Consider the following 20,344-nt stretch of genomic DNA (forward strand, 5'->3'; position numbering starts at 1 on the left):
TTACTTATCTATCATCTCTGTTTTTTTATCTAAATGCTGTTCTATATTCTACATGACTTAATTTTTAAAATTTATAGTACATTTTTTAGAATCAGTCACGTTTATGCATCCAGCTTTATTTATTTATTTATTTATTTATTTATTTTAATTAAATCTTTATTGTTCAGATTATTACATTTGTTCCTCTTTTTTCCCCCCATAACTCCCCTCCTCCCAGTTCCCGCCCCACCCTCCGCCCTCACTCCCCACCCACTGTCCTCATCCATAGGTGCACGATTTTTGTCCAGTCTCTTCCCGCATCTCCCACACCCCTTTCCCCCCCCAAGAATAGTCAGTCCATTCCCTTTCTATGTCCCTGATTCTATTATGATCACCAGATTATTTATTCACTTGATTCTTAGATTCACTTGTTGATAGATGCATATTTGTTGTTCATAATTTGTATCTTTACCTTTTTCTTCTTCTTCTTCTTAAAGGATACCTTTCAGCATTTCATATAATACTGGTTTGGTGGTGATGAACTCCTTTAGCTTTTCCTTATCTGTGAAGCTCTTTATCTGACCTTCAGTTCTGAATGATAGCTTTGCTGGATAAAGTAATCTTGGTTGTAGGTTCTTGGTATTCATCACTTTGAATATTTCTTGCCACTCCCTTCTGGCCTGCAAAGTTTCTGTTGAGAAATCAGCTGACAGTCGTATGGGTATTCCCTTGTAGGTAACTGAGTTTCTTTCTCTTGCTGCTTTTAAGATTCTCTCTTTGTCTTTTGCTCTTGGCATTTTAATTATGATGTGTCTTGTTGTGGTCCTCTTTGGGTTCCTTTTGTTTGGGGTTCTCTGCGCTTCCTGGACCTGTAAGTCTATTTCTCTCACCAGGTGGGGGAAGTTTTCTGTCATTATTTCTTCAAATAGGTTTTCAATATCTTGCTCTCTCTCATCTTCTGGCACCCTTATAATTCTGATGTTGGTACGCTTGAAGCTGTCCCAGAGGCTCCTTACACTATCTTCGTATTTTCGGATTCTTTTTTCATTTTGCTTTTCTGGTTGGGTGTTTTTTGCTTCTTTGTATTTCAAATCTTTGCCTTGATTCTTGCGCTCCTCTGGTCTGCTGTTGGGAGTCTGTATAGTATTCATTATTTCAGTCCGTGTATGCTTAATTTCTAGTTGGTTCTTTATCATAACATCGAGGGTCTCATTAGATTTCTTGAGGATCTCACTACATTTATCGATGGCTTCTAGACAGTTCTTAAGAGACCTTAAAAGTGTGGTTCTGAATTCAATATCCTCCATTGACAGTTTTGTCCTGTTTCTTTGTCTCTGCATTTTTTATGCTTTCTTGGTGCACCCCCTAGTGGTCTTTGTGCGCAGTCTTGTTGCAGTTAAGCCTTGATTGTTGTCGGCAATACCGGGGGTGATTTGACCTCCAGGCTAACTGACTATGAGAGTCCGAGCTTTATTTAGTTAATTTTTACTGCTATGTTGTATTTTGTGATATGATCATTATGTAATCATCCATTCTAACAATGGAAATTTAGGCAGCTGCTTTTCTTTTTTCTATTCTGATCAATGCAGTTATAGATAAAGGGCTTATAGGGCAAGGTTTTTGTAGGGATTTTAGATCCCATTAAAGTAAAATAAATAATGGACACCAAACTGGAAAATTCTCTGAACAGACAAAACCACTTAAGCCATGTAAGCAAATCTAAATCTAGCTTATTTCATGAACATAAGGGAAACTTAGCTTATTTTTTTGTCAGTGCCTCTGATAATTATTAAAGCTAATTAATCATCTAGCTAAAGTGGTAGAGCATGCTTTCCCTTTTTCTTTAACTTTATTTTTACTGTTGACACTAATACAGATGGCCCCTGCCCCCGACTTTTGCCTACCTCCACCCAGCCCGACCCCTTCCCTGGGGCCATCCCCACACTATGATCTGTGTCCCTGGGTTATGCATATCTGTACTTGGCTAACCCCCTCACCTTCTTTCATCCAGCTCTACCCGCTATTCTCCTCTCTGACAGCTGTCAGTGGTTCCCTGTATCCATGCCTCTGGTTCTAGTCTTAACCAATCCCCTGCCCTTTGGAAACCCATTGTAATAACCAATCATTTTGAAGGTCAAACCGCTTTCCCATTTTCACTTCACAAGCTGTCCTGTGATGTCATGTCATGACACTGACCCTCATTTCATTTTGGATGCCAAGACTTCCATTCTCAAACTGTTGTTCTGTGCACACCAAACTCTCACTAAATGCCATTTGCTGATCTGCTTTTACTTTACTGTTCCTTAAATTTGATAGTATATGTAGGTTCAATTCACTAAAGATTTTTTGTTTACAATACCATTGTCCCAGGTTCCGCTCTAAAACCAGTGGTGTACAATGAGAGTATCCATTATACTACATCCCAGCCTTTCTGAATAGGGCCATGTTTTATTAAGTTATCTATACTAATAAAAGGGTAATATGCTAATTAGACTGGGAGACCTTCCAGACGTCCTTCCAGACAAAGCCATGGTGGTGAGGCTGAGGCAGAGGCAGTTAGGGGCAGTTGGGGGGCAAGCAGGCTGTCATGGGGGCAGTTGGGGGTGATCAGATTGGAAGGTGGCGTTTGGGGGTGATCAAGCTGCAGGCAGAGTGGTTAGGGGTAATCAGTCAGGCAGGCGTTGAGTGGTTAGGAGCCAGTGGTCCTGGATTGTGAGAGGGATGTCCGACTGCTGGTGACATATATTGTAGCTTATCTTGATTTAGAGAGAAGAATTAATAGGACATGCCCAACAAGTACAGAATAACTTCAGTATACACTTTTCTTTATTGATTAAGGTATTCGATATGTGTCCTTATACCCCCATTGCCCCCCTTCCCCCCATACCCTCAACTCCCCCCTGGTGTCTGTGTCCATTGGTTAGGCTTATATGTAAGCATACAAGTCCTTACCCCCCCTACCTTCCCTCTGAGGTTTGACGGTCTGATCAGTGCTTCTCTGTCTCTGGATCTGTTTTTGTTCCTCAGTTTATGTTGTTCATTATATTCCATAAATGAGTGAGATCACGTGGTATTTATCTTTCTCTGACTGGCTTATTTCGCTTAGCACTTTTACTCAGAATGGGGAAGAATTGAAGCTGCAGAGCAGACTCAACTTGATCACAGTTCGGAAATGTCCCTGGGGATGGTAGCATGTCTGCCTGCGGGATGTTCTCTTTCAGTATCTTCCTTGCTTGCCTCTAAGGAAGACTTGGGAGCTAGGCTTATTTCCCATAGATGTTTGGGGCTCAAGGTCAATCCCTGGTCAGTTCCAATCAGTCTCCTATTCCAATAGCCAGACTTCAATATTTGTGGCAAGTGGCTCTGTCAAGTCTTAATTACAAGTACTTTAAACTTAAAAATGGAGAGATTCCTTAGACCTTTTCCTCTGAACCACTTTGGACTAATTGGAAATATTCACATGAGCTCCTTGGCCTGGGCCTGGTGTAATAAATGAGAACTCTAAGGAGATTAATCAGATGTAGCACACCCAGAGAGAATGTATTATGAATCATACTGTTGCAGCTACCTGACATTTCCCAAGGAGAATGCCTTGTAAGTATACAGATCCTAGGTTTGTTTTCCAAAAGCAATCCTAACTGCAGCTCTTGTGCTAAAAAGCATTCCATAGATAAAGACGCTCCTCATAGCAATATAATTAGTCTGTTTGCCAAGAGGTCCAATTACCAGCTGGTTTTCAGGAAGATAAGCTTGGGTCACCTGCCTTCCTTCTGAGAATGTCCCACAGGGAAGGAGAGAAAAAATGGGTCATGGTCCAGTTGCTTTAATTCCTTAAAATTTTAGCATAATTAAAACACACAAAAGACTAAGGACTAATTTATATGTTTAGGAAACGTGTTATAGCATAGACTAGTAAGTATATTTATAGAGTTTAATAAAATATTATAGATTCTAGTAGATACCTGGACAAATGATATAGAAAACAATTATAATTTTAAAAACACCTTAGTTTAGGAATAATACATGTTGCTTTATTGATATCATATGAGTATTGGTAACAACAAAATATTGAGAACTTTATACTCATTATGTTTATCTTATCTCACTGTAATTTTTAAAAAATGGCTTTATAAATCAATTTGTCAGTATGTTAACAAATTAGGAATTATATATTCTTCTTGATAGAGAAATGTAACTATTGCTAATTTATCTTGTGGGACAATATAACTGTATGTAAAAAGCTATAATGCTTTTTACACACGCACAAGCACATATAAATATGTGTGTGTGTATGTGTGTGTGTGTGTGTGTGTGTGTTAGAGTAATAATTGTAATAATGAAAACTTGTAATAGCCAAAATAAACTATAAACAAGAATATGAGAAGATAAAAATGTTACAGCTACATGTCAAGATGAAAAACTGATTATCATGAACACCCTACAAGTTGATAGATTCCCTATCTACATCTCTAGCTATACTTGTAACTGTCTACCTTTTTCTTCTGTCTTTTATTGTAAGATGTCATAAAAAATTAAGGAGTGTTTTCAAATTGCTTATTTTGTATCATAAAAGTAATATATACATACATGTATACATATATATATTAAAAATTTACACAAAAGGTAATACAATTACCTAGAAATAAAGAAAGAATAGAAAAACACTCATTTTAATGCAAAGGAATATCTAGGACTATACGTGTATAGTCATTCCAGAAAAACTGATATGGTCCTAAAAGGATAGAGGACATAAACATAAATATGTTTTATTGCCAACCCTTTTCATACTCATCTATACAATGGAAACCCAAGTGCAGAGTCTTTTCATTTCAAATGCAAATGAATTTCTAGGCTGTAAATATGAGGAAGTCTCAATGCAAGTACAAGTTTTTAGAATATTTGAGTTCACACATAATTGCTATAAACCTCTGATATAATTCACTCTGCTTTTACTTTATTGCTCTCTGCATATGCTGAACAGGTAGAACCCTATAAATTGCACCCTAACTCTAGGATTGGAGCTACACCAACCTAAATTGTTATAACACAATTTAAACCGTGAAATAACAGCAACTAAATTTTAAAAAAAAGAATAAAGTGTTCAGCATATCCCAATGCCTAATTTAGAAAGCATTTTAATGCTCCCTACTTCAGTTGGGGTTTTTTTTTCAGTGGAATTATGCAAGGGTTGATCTTAGTACTCTCCTGTTTTGGGCAGGGAGGAGAGAGATGATAACTTAAACGTTATCAGTTATGTAGGTTTAATGGCAGAACATAATTTTGTAGAACTGCAATTGACTTTATTTTCAAGAGAGGTTTACTTAACACGATAGAAAACCAAATTTTAACATCACAAATCTGTAGTTTATTTTTGCCATTTAACACGGTTCTTATCACCCCCTTGATGGTATTTCTGTAGCTTTTGTTCCAGCATTAAAGTCACTAAACTTGCCTTTCCTGTTCTCATCACTAGAATATTTTATAGGTAAATACATTCAAAGAACCTATTGTGCTTTCTGATCAAAATGGGAAGTGATGCCAGGCCATAATAAGCAATTTAATTTTTAATGAGCTTCTTCATGCCCAAGGTCATAACTAAGGTAAAAAAAAAAAAGTTAAAATAAAACTACAGCAAAACACTAATGATAGTGCCCTAAATATGACCAGGGCAGAATAATATTTGGCAGAGAGTACTTTCAAAGTTTCCCAGTGCTAATTTTTAAAATTTTGCTTCAGAATAGTAGCTTAGCTCAACTAAGGTGCAGCATATTAAATAATACAGAGAGATCAAATGCAGGAGACTTGGCTTCAAAAAGAAGTATGCTACACTGTTTGTGGAATTTAAAGTTCTAAGCTGAGATAGTTTAAGTATAAATTTACTAAAAGTTGTATGATTAGCCCATTGTTCTTCCTTATCTAAAGAGATAAAAATTTGGCACACTGCTTTACTATTTTCTCCACATTTTTTAAAACTTACAGCAGCAAGGATGTGGGAGTACTTTAATTACTCAATTTGCTCTAATGTTTGCATAATAATCAGTAGATATTTGAACTGTTACAGGAGAAATTATTTCACTTATGAAATATTGAATAAGCCAGAAAATATTTTAAAATAGTATCTATTTTACATTATAACTTTCTGAGTTAGTATTTTTGTTGTTATATTATTTTAACTTGACAAATTATGTTAAAGAAAATTTTAAAATATTGGTTAAAACTACCTTTGAGAAAATCTGAGACCATTTCTTCTTACTAGTAATAGATATGCTATACCTTGTTTATGTATTTGATTTATTTAAAAACTCTTCATTCTTTCATGTTAATAGATACTGGGCAATGGCAAAACTTTAGAAATACCTTTGGGTCAATAACGATGTTACATACATTGACCCTAGCCAGAAAATGTTCAGGGAGTGAATTCATTAAATTATCTTTTTAATTGTGTTATTTCATGTTGAAATTTAACTGAAACATTATAGGGTTACTTTCAGGAAAATATTGTATTGTTGGCCCTGGCCTGTGTGGCTCAGTTGGTTGGAGCATCATCCCGTACACTGAAAGGCTGTGGGTTTGATCTCTAGTGGGGGTGCATACTGGAGGCAACTGGTGGGTGTTTCCTCTCCTCTCCTCTCCTCTCCTCTCCTCTCCCCTCCCCTCCCCTCCTCTTCTCTTTTCTTTTCTCTCTCTCTCTCTCTCTCTCTCTCTCTCTCTCTCTCTCTCTCTCTCTCTTTCTCTTCCCCTCTCTTTAAAAGCAATGAGCATGTCCTCTGGTGAGGATTTTTTAAATTTAAATATTATATTGCTATACTATCATAACACTGCAACACATGAATTAGAACCAGTGTTGACAATCATAAATATTCAGATCCTAATTTCCTTTAGTTGTCATTCAATTCCCAAAACTTTTCAAATACTATTAACACAATAGAAATGCCTTAAAATATCTATACTAATAAAAGGGTAATATGCTAATTAGAGCAGACAGCTTCTGGACGTCCTTCTGGACAAAGCCACAGTGGCTGCGAAAGGCTGAGGCTCAGGCGGCTGCGAAGGGCCCAGGCTCAGGCCTGCAGTGGCAGCAGCAGCAGGGTAATGGGGCAGCTCCTTCCCCTGATCCGCCAGGTCGCCACCCGCAGAGGGAGGCCAGACTGCGACTTGGGCCAGGGGCCGAGGCAAAGGCAGTTAGGGGCGATCAGGCTAGCAGGGGGGCAAGTTAGGGGTGATCAGGCAGGCAGGCAGAGGGGTTAGGGGCGATCAGGCAGGCAGGCAGGTGAGCAGTGAGGAGCCAGCAGTCCCGGATTGCTAGAGGGATGTCCCAGGGGTCCCAGATTGGGGAGGGTGCAGGCTGGGCTGAGGGACCCCCCCTCCTGCCTTGTGCATGAATTTCATGCACCGGGCCTCTAGTTTGATATAAAAATGAAAGATATTTTTTAAAATCTGGAAAAAATATATAATTTCCTGAGCATATCAAGAAATGATAAAAATAAAACAAGCTGACATTATACAAAAGAAACCTGAAAAAATACAGTGAGAGCCATAATTTTGTTCCACACCATTATTTTTATTTTTCATGTTCAGATTGGGAAACTTGATGCACCGTGTTATCTGGCAAATACTAACTGTTCTATAAAATGTTTAAGAGTTAGAGTTAGCTTTTTTCTCCTGCTTTTGTATGATTTTTCTATTTCTGCATCACAAGTGACCACAAACTTCGAAGCTGAAAACTGCCCCCAGTTATGAGCTCCCAGGTCTGCGTCTCAGGAGGGGAGACACAGGGTAGCTGCCCTCTCTCTTCAAGGTCATGGGCAGAGTGTCCCGTAGGAGGACCAGGTCTGTGCTCCGCCTGGAGGCGATGGGGAGGAATTCGCTTTCAAGTTCCTTCAGGTTGTGGGCAGATTTCATTTCCTGGTGGCGGTGAGCCCTGGCCATTCTCAGCACTAGAGGCGGCTTTGGCATCCTCGCCACCTGGCTCCTCTATCAGTACAGCCCCAAGTGGAAACCCGCCCTCTGGCCAAAGCTCCCGGCTCATTTATGCCTCTGCCGTCTTCCTCTGGGGCCAGCTGGAGAAGGTCTCTGTTTTTATGTTTCTGTTTTTTAAAATATATTTTATTGATTTTTTTACAGAGAGGAAGGGAGAGGGATAGAGAGTTAGAAACATCGATGAGAGAGAAACATCGATCAGCTGCCTCCTGCACATCTCCCACTGGGAATGTAGCTGCAACCCAGGCACATGTCCTTGACCGGAATCGAACCTGGGATCCTTGAGTCCCCAGGCTGATGCTCTATCCACTGAGCCAAACCGGTTAGGGGGGGTGGGGGGGGGCTCTGCTTTTAAACGGCTCATCCTTTTAGGTCAGGGATGCCCTCCCGAATCTCCCTTTCTCAAGGCCAACCGTGCCTGTGCATCGCCTAGGCCAGTGGTTCTCAACCTTCCTAATGCGGTGATCCTTTAATCCAGTTCCTCATGTTGTGGTGACCCCCAATTTCATTGTTACAAATTGAACATAATGAAAGCATAGTGATTAATCACAAAAACAATATGTAATTATATATGTGTTTTCCGGTGGTCTGAGGCGACCCCTGTGAAAGGGTCGTGACCCACAGGTTGAGAACCGCTGGCCTAGGCCCTGGCGTCCAACCCGTGCCATTCAGTCTCCAGGTTTCAGGCTGGTTGTCCACCAGCGGGCAGTCTCTTAGGGGCATCTTAGCGTTCCGTTTATGACCGATTGTCTGATTGTCTTTCAGTTACTTTCTTGTGGGTGATTCTCTGAATCATATGAAAGTGTTTATCATAGAAAAATGAAACCGGTTTCAGATATAACGAATGAAACAGTTCCTGAATTGTTGTCCGTTTGGGTGTATGTGCCTGCGGATGGTTGCCTGTGTGTGGGTACACCGGCTTGAGTGTGCTTTGTATTTTTCGTTCTGTTTGATAATATTTGATATTCTAACTTGTGGCCAAGGCCACAAAGATCATCATACAATTAATCTTCTAGAGCAGTGGTTCTCAACCTTGGCTGCACATTAGAATCACCTGGGAATCTTTCTAAAATCCTGATTTCTGGGCCTCATCCTCCGGAAATTCTGTTTCTTTGTTACTAATGTTGTGGCCCCACCCCATAACCAAGAAACAGAATTTCCGGAGGATGAGGCCCAGAAATCAGGATTTAAAAAAGATTCCCAGGTGATTCTAATGTGCAGCCAAGGGTGAGAACCACTGCTCTAGAGAGGATGAACATACGGGGAAGATTCTCCATATCTTTTTCCCTGCTTAATGGTTCATCCAAACACATATGGAATTTTATTTGACAAAGGGATATGTTGACTTTCAGAATCTTAAGATATCATTATTTACTATTTATTAAGTGCTATAAAATATTCAAAGGCAATTCTCATTTGAAAATTAATACTTTTACATGTAAATCTATAACTTCAAGTTATAATATCAAATATTCCAACATGCCCATGTTTATGTAATGTGGAATTCCCTATTTGAGTAGTTAGATGTAACTACTCAATCTCCACAAAATAACTCATGGTGCGTTAAAGTGTAAATGAAAATTTAATTGTCAAACCCTTGTTCTTGCTCCAAATTTTAAAAACGAATGACAATGTAAAATTACAATCTGTTTTCTAAAATATGGAATGTGTATATGAGAAAAGACTAACAAAATTCTTTACCTACCGATTATTATTAAACCTTCTAATCATTTCAGTGAGTTTATTTTTCTGATTTTGTTTCTTTTTTTTAAAATATATTTTATTGATTTTTTACAGAGAGTAAGGGAGAGGGATAGAGAGCTAGAAACATCGATGAGAGAGAAACATCAATCAGCCACCTCCTGCACACTCCCCAATGGGGATGTGCCCACAACCAAGGTACATGCCCTTGACCGGAATCAAACCTGGGACCCTTGAGTCCGCAGGCCAATGCTCTATCCACTGAACCAAACAGGTTAGGGCTGATTTTGTTTCTTAAAGAGTATGTGTGTGTGTGTGTGTGTGTGTGTGTGTGTGCGTGTGCGTAAAACAAGACAATGTATAGACTGTTGAGTGAAAATTATATTAAATATTATCTATCGCAACCTCACAATTTTGTCTAGTCTAACCATGTAATTTCACATACCAATGAATAGCATCTAGTCCAACCCCAAAGTTTCACAAATGAGAAACCATAAACAACCTCACAAAACAGAGTGGCTTCCCCAGACTACAACTCATGCTTTCCTCTTCCATATCTCTCACCCTGGTCCTTTTACAAACATATTAAAAATATATAAATACTAGAGGCCCAGTGCACAAAATTCATGCAGGGGGGGTGTGTGTCCCTCAACCCAGCCTGCACCCTCTCCAATCTGGGATCCCTCTCACAATCCAGGATTGCTGGCTCCCAATCACTCACCTGACTGCCTGCCTGATCATCCCCTAACCACTTTCTTGCCAGCCCAATTGCCCCTAACTGCCCTCCCCTGCTGGCCAGGACACCCCTAACTACCCTGCCCTGCAGACCTGGCCCCCCCAACTGCCCTCCCCTGCCAGCCATCTTGTGGCGGCCATCTTGTGTGTTGGAGTGATGGTCAATTTTCATATTACCTCTTTATTATATAGGATTTCCCAATATCCACAGTGTAATACCCACCTATATCAATACAGATATTTATTGACCCTCAAAGACTGGCATAGAAAATCCCATGAAATATTTACAGGGTATATTTGACTTCCATATCATTCTTTTTCAGTTTTTTTATTCTATCTGCTCCTAGACACACATGTTTATTCCATGTGTCACAAATAAAAATGGACAAATAACAATAAGTTATCAGTACATTTAGTTACTACTTCATCATTTTCATTTGGATCCTTTAAATATAAAGCAAGTTAATGGGGAAAAAAATCCAAATTAAAAAATATTGAATGGGAATATTTCAAAAAATAGGATCAGACAGGGAGGCAAAGGATACAGTTGGTTTGGTTTGTTACAACATGCCTATCAATAATGTCCATTGCTGTTCTTTATTTCTTAGAAACACTTCCCTTTATGTTGGGAAGCCACATAAATATTTTTATTTTTTCATGCTCAGGAGCTTTCTGAGCAAAAATTATTAGAAACCTGAATTAAGTGACACGCGTTGGAAAGTTAAAGGACAATCGAATAAGTAGAGAAGTCCAGAGGTTTTAGAGATTTATTCCTGTAAAGTTATACATTTACATTCCAAGGGTCCTAAACCAGTCACTTGTTCTGTCTTCTCTTGGAGAGATTTTGTTGTTGTTAGAAAGATCAGAAGTGGGTGGCAGGTGTGTACCAGTTACAATAGAAAGCCCCAGATTTATAATTCTGTGGTTTCTCTGCTCGGGCAATGAGCCAAATAGTTACACCAGTGGGATCTGTACCAAACCTCATTGCCCTGAACGAGAAAATGTAGCTAAGGAAACCCATACATTTACTGCCTTTGAAGTCTGCCTCTGTGTCAGAAACCTAGTGTTTGCTCTGTGGACGAAATAAATAGATATAGTATTAAAAATACATCACTTGTTTGATACTTTAATTGAGCATTAGTATGCCCTACTGATTAGTCCTGTAGAAAAATAGGGAAGACAAGTGAACAAAGAAATGTTTACTGAAGTAATTTGATACATTTCATGAAGAGAAAAGGCAAGGTCTGGCTGGGTTTCTCAATGGTTAGAGTCGCCCCGTTACACCAAGGTTGCAGGTTTGATCTCTGGTCGGGGCACAAACAAAAATCAACCCATCAATGTATAAATAAGTGGAACAAGAAATTTATGTCTCGCCCTAACCGGTTTGGCTCAGTGGATAGAGCGTTGACTTGTGGACTGAAAGGTCCCAGGTTCGATTCCGGCCAAGGGCATGTACCTTGGTTGAGGGGAAAATTCCCAGTGGGAGTGTGCAGGAGGCAGCTGATCGATGTTTCTCTCTCATTGATGTTTCTAACTCTCTATCCCTCTCCCTTCCTCTCTGTGAAAAATCAATAAAATATATTTTTTTAAAAAATAAATTAATGTCTATCTCCTCTCTCTAAATCAATCAATAAATAAAAAAACTTTAAAAAACAAAAGCCGGTCTGGTAGTGAGTAAAAGGGGGCAAGAAATGAAAAGTATCCAATTATTTTTCTGTGCTCCCACATAATATTGAACATTATCATGTTTCTGTAATTTATATTGTTGTAATAATTACATTATAAATTAATCCTGGGCTTCCCCTATCTATTTCCTTGTGGACTCTTTAGGGTGAGGAGTAAGGCTATGCACGTGTCTGTCCCCTTTGGGCGGTATTTGATGTTTAATAATTATTTGTGAGATTAGTAAATTAATAGGAAACATTACTTTGTCTATTCAAAATTACTCATATCAAGGAAATTTTTATTTACAATTTTATTTTCAACTCATATAAATACACCATCTCAGAGAGTCATTGAGAATTTGTAAAACAAATTATCTCCAGATTTTACAAAATATTTTTGACCAATTAGTGCCATCGCCTTCTATTAGAATGTGTGCCTCGTTAATTTCAAAATGTCCAAGTGAAAACACCAGGAAGAAAATTGCAAAGTCACAATTAAAATCGGGGTGTCTTCATTAGAAAATGAATCTCATCTTTTTCCGGCCTCTATGACATGGATATCGTCCACACCAACAATGACATTTTTTAAAACGAGATCCATGTGAACAGTATCAGTGGAGGGACATTTCTTTGTGGCCCTGAGAAAACTTTCTAGTTCTGATCTCCTGTTTTCCTCTTTATGACTTATGTTTAAAAGTTTTTAAATATAACAACTGAGTATGTTCTTATTATGCATGCAGGCGATATGAGCAAATTTTCATATGTCATCATCAACATAAGAGCCATTAGTAACCACTTAGCTAATCTGATATGTTGAATATGTGATATGCTTTCTGTCTGAAAAGTACTGTTTTCTCATTTTCATCTTCATGTGTTTACCGAAACCTACTTCGGGTGGAGTTATTTTCCTTCCATTTTATTGCAGTTTAATAATTATTTGTAAGATTAATAGATTAATAGGAAGCATTAAGGTTGAGAAGCACTGCCCTAGAGCCTTCGCAAAGCGCTCCCTGGGTTTGCTCCCGCGCACCGCCTTCCCCGCAAAGCTTTGAATGCCAGCAGAGCTGCTTCCTCACTCACGGTAGCGCTCGCCTCCGAGGTGCGGAGTTTGAAGTCAGGGTCCAGGCTTACGGTTCATGTCTGAAACGGCTGCGTCGCGCCTGTGCTGTGTGACCTTCGCTGTACTGTGTGCAGTGCACTGGGGCCAGCTGTCAGTGAGCACTCCTTGACGTCAGTAAGCATTCCATTTCCGATAACACAGTTATTTTAATTCTTTCTGTGTGTGTGCGTTAACTTTTCTTCATATCAAATGAAGGTCTTAGGAATTGCAGATAAAATCACAAAACTCAGCCCTCTCGGGGTGGCCCAGTGACTGAGTGTCCCCCCCGGGATAGATCCCAGGTCAGGGCACAGGCCTGGTCGCGGGCTCGATCCCCAGCAGGGCGGGCATGCAAGAGGCAGCTGGTCAGTGATCCTCATCACTGATGTCTTTATCTCTCTCCCTTTCCCTTCCAATCTGAAATCAGTAAGAACATGTCTTTAAAATAATCACAAAAATCATGAAACTATCAAAATTTTACCTTCAAAAATAAAAGGACTTTTTAATGTTTCAGAGTATCTTGAGATACAAAGCAGAATTAATTGGATGATGAAATGCCAAGAGTGAAAAAGAGCCTTGATAAACACAAAGACAAATTATTGGAATGACATTTTCTCTTGCATATTCTAAGTAAGGTGCTCTTGATACATGGACAGCAAGTAGATATATTTTTATATTGTTTCCTCCAAACAAAGCAAGATGGCTTTGCAAGAGTAACATAATAATTACATATGCACTGAGGCTAATGGAAGCAATGAATTAAATATGTTATTAAATATTATTAGTGGAGCAGTTAAAAGTGAAGACCACCATTGGAGTTACTATATTTGTATTCCAGTTCAATCATTTATTAACTGTATTTTGTGCAAGTTACTTAACTTCTCTGTGCTTCCCAGAAATATAATAATACCTGTTCTCACCCTGACAGAAAAAAAATCATTTATTGTGTAATTTTATTCAAGCTAAATGTAAAATTAATTGAAGAAACACCATTGATTTTACACCACTAGAAACAAACAAATGCTTCCCATTTCAATTTTAAGACTCACCTTACAGTGGTAAGATGCATTCAAGTGAGGGAAAGATGATGACTCTTTTAGAAGAAAATCCTTCATAATAATCATGAAAATTACTGGTTATAGAAAACTGTAGAAGGGAGAGGGAATCTCAGTGTAAGCTAAATATCATTAAATAATAAAATTATAAATATTTTTATCCTCGCCTGAGGATATGCTTTTCATTGATTTTAGAGAGAGAGGAAGGGAGAGAGAGAGGACTTGGAGAGGTTGCCCCACCCCCCCGCACCCCCACGAACCCGCAATCTAGGTATGTGCCCTGACTGGCAATTGAACCTGTGACCTTTTGGTGCATGGGATAAGACTCCAACCAACTGAGCCACACTGGCCAGGGCTAAAATTGTAATTCTTAATGAATTTACCTGATATTGAAGTTATAAATAATGGAAAATACAATTATTTTTGTCTTTCATTTCAATTTCTTTTCCAAACTGGGCATATCGAAGTTACATAAATACAAACACCTAAACTAGTCTTATCTATGACTATGTAACAGAGCTTTGAGTGCCACAATTCAGTGATAAAATGCAATACTTTAATCAGGATTCCATGTAATCATAAATTTTAAGAGAGAACATTTTAAAAAGAGGATGAAAATTGGAAACAAAGTGGTATTGGAAGGATAATTTTCAGGAGAAATACTTTTTCATATATTGATAAAAATCATGACACTTGATATTGACATTGAATAGTGGTTCCGATGAAGTGGCATGATTCAGGGAGGTGGAAAACTCTAACACTTTTACCTTAAAATGACAACCTATTGCAAGATAAAAAATCATTTCTTTTCCAGGCCAACGTGGCTCAGTGTTTGAACATTGACCTATGAACCAGGAAGTCTCAGTTCGATTCCTGGTCAGGACACATGCATGCCCAGATTGTGGGCTCAATCCCCAGTATGGGATGTGCAGGAGGCAACTGATCAATGATTCTCTCTCATCATTGATATTTTTCTCTCTCTCCCGCTCTCCCTTCCTCTCTGAAATAAATAAAAATGTATTTTAAAAATGATTTCGTCCTTCTTAGTAAATGTTACAAAAACAAAAAAAATCTGGCCTTCAGGGGTCCCAAAGGAATAAGGTCTCATTGTGACTGTGGAGGACTATGTTAGTTAGCTCAGTATCTGTTCTCATTAGGGAATATTCCTGTCCATTTCTATAAAATAAGTTTTGATGCCAAGACTCAATTTTTTATAAGGCTTTTATTATGTTGAGGTATGACCCCTCTATTCCCACTTTGTTAAGAGTTTTTGTCAGGAAAGGGTGCTGGATTTTGTCAAATGCCTTTTCTGCATCAATTGAAATGATTATGTGATTTTTGTCTCTTAATTTGTTTATGTGATGCACCACGTTTATTGATTAGTGGATATTGTACCAGCCTTGCATCCCTGGAATAAATCCCACTTGTTCATGGGGTATGATCTTTATAATGTACTGCTGAATCCTATTTGCTAGAAATTTGTTGAGGATTTTGGCACCTATGTTTATCAGGAATATTGGCCTGTAATTCTCTTTCTTTTTAGTGTCTTTATCTGGCTTTGGGATTAGGATGATGCTGGCTTCATAGAATGAGCTTGGCAGTGTGCCTTCCTCTTGAATTTTTTGGAATAGTCTGAGAAGGATGGGTTTTAGTTCTTCTTTGAATGTTTGGTAAAACTGCCCTGTGAAGCCATCCGGTCCAGGGCTTTTTATTTGCTGGAAATTTTTTTTTTTATTACTGTTTCAATTTCATCAGTAGTTATCAGCCTATTCAGGTGTTTTGATTCTTCCTGACTGAGTTTTGGAAGCTTTTATTTTTTCTAGGAATATGTCCATTTCTAGGAAACTATACAAATCTTAGAAGAAGCTATAGGTAGCAAAATAGCAGACATTTATTGTAGCAATGTCTTTTCCAATACAGTTCCTAGGGCAATGGAAACTAAGGAGAAAATAAACAAATGGGACTACATAAAAAAAAGAAACCATCAACAAAACAACAAGAAAGCCCACTGCATGGGAGAATGTATTTGCCAATGTTATCTCCGATAAGGGTTTAATCTCAAAAATATATAGGGAACTCATACAACTTAATAAAAGGAAGATAAATTATCCAATCAAAAAATGGGCAAGGGACCTAAATAGACACTTTTTGAAAGAGGATATGTAGAAGGCCAAGAGACATGTGAAAACATGATCAAAGTCACTAATCATCCAAGAAATGCAAATCAAAACAACAATGCGGTACCATCTCACACCTGTCAGAATGGCTATCATCAAAAAATCAATAAATGACAAGTGCTGGAGAGAATGCGGAGAAAGGGGAACACTCGTGCACTGCTGGTGGGAATGCAGACTATGGAAAATAATATGGTGTTTCCTCAAAAAATTAAAAATGGAACTCCCATTTGACCCAGTGATCCCACTTCTAGGAATATATCCCAAGAAACCAGAAACACCAATCAGAAAGGATATATGCACCCCTATGTTCATAGCAGCACAATTCACCATAGCTAAGATTTGGAAACAGCCTAAGTGCCCATCAGCGGATGAGAGTGGATTAGAAAACAGTGGTACATCTACACAATGGAATACTACCCTGCTGTAAAGAAGAAGGAACTTTTACCATTTGCAACATCATGGATGGACCTGGGGAGCATTATGCTAAATGAAATAAGCCAGTCAGAGAAAGATAAATGTTCCCACTCATTTGTGGAATATAATGAACAACATAAACTGATGAACAAAAATAGAACCAGAGTCATAGAAGCATCAAATGGACTGTCCAACCTATGAGGGAGAGTAGGGGGTGAGGGGGTAAGAGATCAACCAAAGGACTCATATGCATGCATATGAGCATAACCAATAGACACAGACAGTAGGGGGGTGAGGGCATGTGCTGGGAGAGGTCAATGGGGGAAAAAGGGGACTTATGTAATACTTTAAACAATAAAGAATTAAAAAAGACTCAATTTCAAAAGTGGAAGGACTTTATTTTTATGAGTGAACACTTTTAAAATAGGGTTCTGGTACCCATAGTTATGCACAGTGGTTTTATTTTTCCCCTGAGTAAATATGAGCGTTTGATTAAATCTAGCCACGTGTAATCATAGCCTGAGGATTAATGCCAGACAGAGACACCAAGGGCAGCTCAGGAAATCTAATTCTCAGATTCCTCAGGAACAGAAATGTCATGCTCCCCAAGTTGCACATAGGGTAGTGGGGGTGTGCAAGGGGTAAAGGTATCTGGCTTCTCAGGAACCCTTCTAAATGGTAGGAGCTGTTTCAACACATGCTCTCTTGAAACAAACGTCTTCCCTGAATACAAGAACCTGCTACAGAAATGAACATTTTCTTCGCTTTCGCTACCTTCTTATTCTTTATGACAGATCTTGACACAAAGAAAGAAAGGGATTTGTTTTGCCCATGTAACTATGTGTGGTTATTTCTATATTTTAATCACCAATTCATTTACAAACTAAACAATCCACAATATCTGTGGCCTTCATGTAGACAATGTTATAACTATATCAAGGCCAATTGCGTTCAAAGAGGTATTGCAACATGCTAGCATTGTTCCAGACACATTATTCTGATGAAAAAAAAAGTCATTACAGAAACAAGAGAAGAAATTAAAGACAGTAAGGCTGTAGGCAGAGCACCAGTCCTATGCCAAAGAATGAATTAAATAAAATATTTAGTAAGCCATCAAAGTTGGTCTTTCTGGATCTCCCTCCGTATTTATTTTATTTCTTAAAATATATTTTCATTGATTTCAGAGAGGAAGGTAGAGGAAGAGAAAGATAGAGATATTATTGATGAGAGAGAATCATTGATGGGCTGCCTCCTGCACGCCCCCTACTGGGGACTGAGCCCACAACCTGGGCCTGTGCCCTGACAGGGAATTGAACCGTGACCTCCTGGTTCATAGGCTGATGTTCAGCCACTGAACCATGCTGGCCAGGATTCATTTTTAGTTTTCAAATAAATGTTTCAGTTTTTGCTGGCCTCCCCTTTTCCCTGCCCAGTGCTTAATGACCCTCTGGTTGCACCCCAGTGGGGTTTGCCTCTGAACTCGATGTATCCTCACACCCACAATCACTGCAGCTTTTTGTCATCCCTTCAAGGTCTCACCGGTGATTGGCTGGTTATTGCTGCGAAAACCACATTAACTTGTCAATAGCACCTTGCCATCTTCCATCTTTCTGGAAAGAATGGCTACAGATTAGAATCATTGTCGTTTCTGTGGTGCAAGGCTGAGCTTTTATTACTTTTGCTGGTATTACTGTTTCCTCGTTGTTTGTAGTTAGTGAGGAGAAGGGTGGATGAAGAAGAAACAGAAACATTTAATACCGCATTTTATATACAGAGGCTTTCAAAGTAGTTATAAGCCCCAGCTGGTTTGGCTCAGCAGAAAAAGTTCTGGCCTTGGGACTGAAGGGTCCCGCGTTCGATTCTCGTCAAGGGCACAGACCTAGGTTGTAGGCTTGATCCCCAACCCTGGTGTTGCCTGTGCAAGGCAACAAATTGATGTTTCTCTGTCATATCAATGTTTCTCTCTCTGTCTCTGTCTCTCTCCCTTCCACTCTCTCTAAAAACCAATGGAAAAATACCCTCAGATGAGTATTTAAAAAAAAAGTAATTATAAAAGACAGAATACTAGATTAATAGAACTATCTGGTTTTCCAGCACAGTATTTAAACATTGGAAGTTGAAGGTCATAAAGGAGGCATGGCTTTTGTAGGTCACTACTGTGCCTACAGGGCCTGCTCACAGACTTCCTGGTGCCCGAGGGCCTGTGTGTGTGCAAACCCTACCACAAACCTATGTATCTCCCATAGAAAGTCTGGGTCGACTTTCTCTAATTGAAATATTTACTGACTTGAAATTGAACAAGAAAGAAAAATAAATAAACCAGTTAATACACACGTACAATTCAGTTGTATCCGCTGAGTACCAGAGGTTTAGAATAACTGGTTTCCAGGTTTACTGTCTATATTTGGAAAACTGACTCTATTTTATTTCCTTCTTTTGTCTTAGTAGAGTGCCAAGGTATAAGTAACCTAAAAGAATCACTGCAAATAACGTGTTGCCGTTATAAGCTTCTGTCTCAGCCGGTTTGCAGCGACTTTCATTGCATACATGCATCCCCTGTAACACTTGCTTAGTCCAGAGTGGAGTGAGGCAAGCAAGGTATCAATCAGGCTCAAAATTTAAGGAGGCGCTCATACGCAGGTGCAGAGTCTCCACTCATAGAGCCCTGAGAGTGAGCGCCTTCTTAAATGTTAAGTCCTAGGAACTTCCTCATTGAAGGACTGCCTCCTGCACACCCCCTTACTGGGGATTGAGCCTGCACGTGCCCTGACTGGGAATTGAACCTTGATCTTGTGGTTTATAGGTCCATGATCAACCACTGAGCAACACTGACTGGGTCAGGTGTAAATTTTTTTTTTTATCTGTGCTATCTGGAATTCATTCTGCTTTTTTAAAACTGAGATTCATGTCATTGATTCTTGAACAATCTTGTCCCAATATTTTCAAAATTTCCTCTCCTTAGTAGACACATCTCATTCTGCACATAGTTTCCATCTTAGCTTATTTTTCTGGTTCTAAATTTGTTTGTATTAAGGACTACTTTAAGTCGTTTACCAACCTGGCATTTCCCACAATGGCCAGCAAGATTCCAATGTGTCCAAGTGAGGGAAGGCTTGCTGTCAAATGCTCATGGGGCCCAGCCTGAGCCTGCTCTTAAAAAAAGCCTTTTTATTCATCCCTTCTCTTATCCTGAAACGGGGATCATTTTATTGTAGGTCTCCCCTTACATACATTTGAAAGCCCGGGGTTTACTCATCAATCTCATATTTATACCAACTAAGACTAAGTTTAATGGTATGTAACAAAACAAACAAACAAACAAAAAACACCCAAATATCAATATGCTACACACACACACACACACACACACACACACACACACACAAATAGATTAGTTTTCTTTTAGGTTAAAAAAAAATCTAAAAGCAATCTAGGCTAGGCATCATGATTCAGTAGTTTTTATGAAGCAAATTCCCTTCTACGGCTATGCTCTGCCAGCTTTAACATAGGAACTTACAACCAAGGCTACTCACTTACAAA

Source organism: Myotis myotis, unplaced genomic scaffold (assembly GCF_014108235.1).
Source record: "Myotis myotis isolate mMyoMyo1 unplaced genomic scaffold, mMyoMyo1.p scaffold_m19_p_3, whole genome shotgun sequence".
In the NCBI taxonomy this organism is placed as follows: domain Eukaryota; kingdom Metazoa; phylum Chordata; class Mammalia; order Chiroptera; family Vespertilionidae; genus Myotis; species Myotis myotis.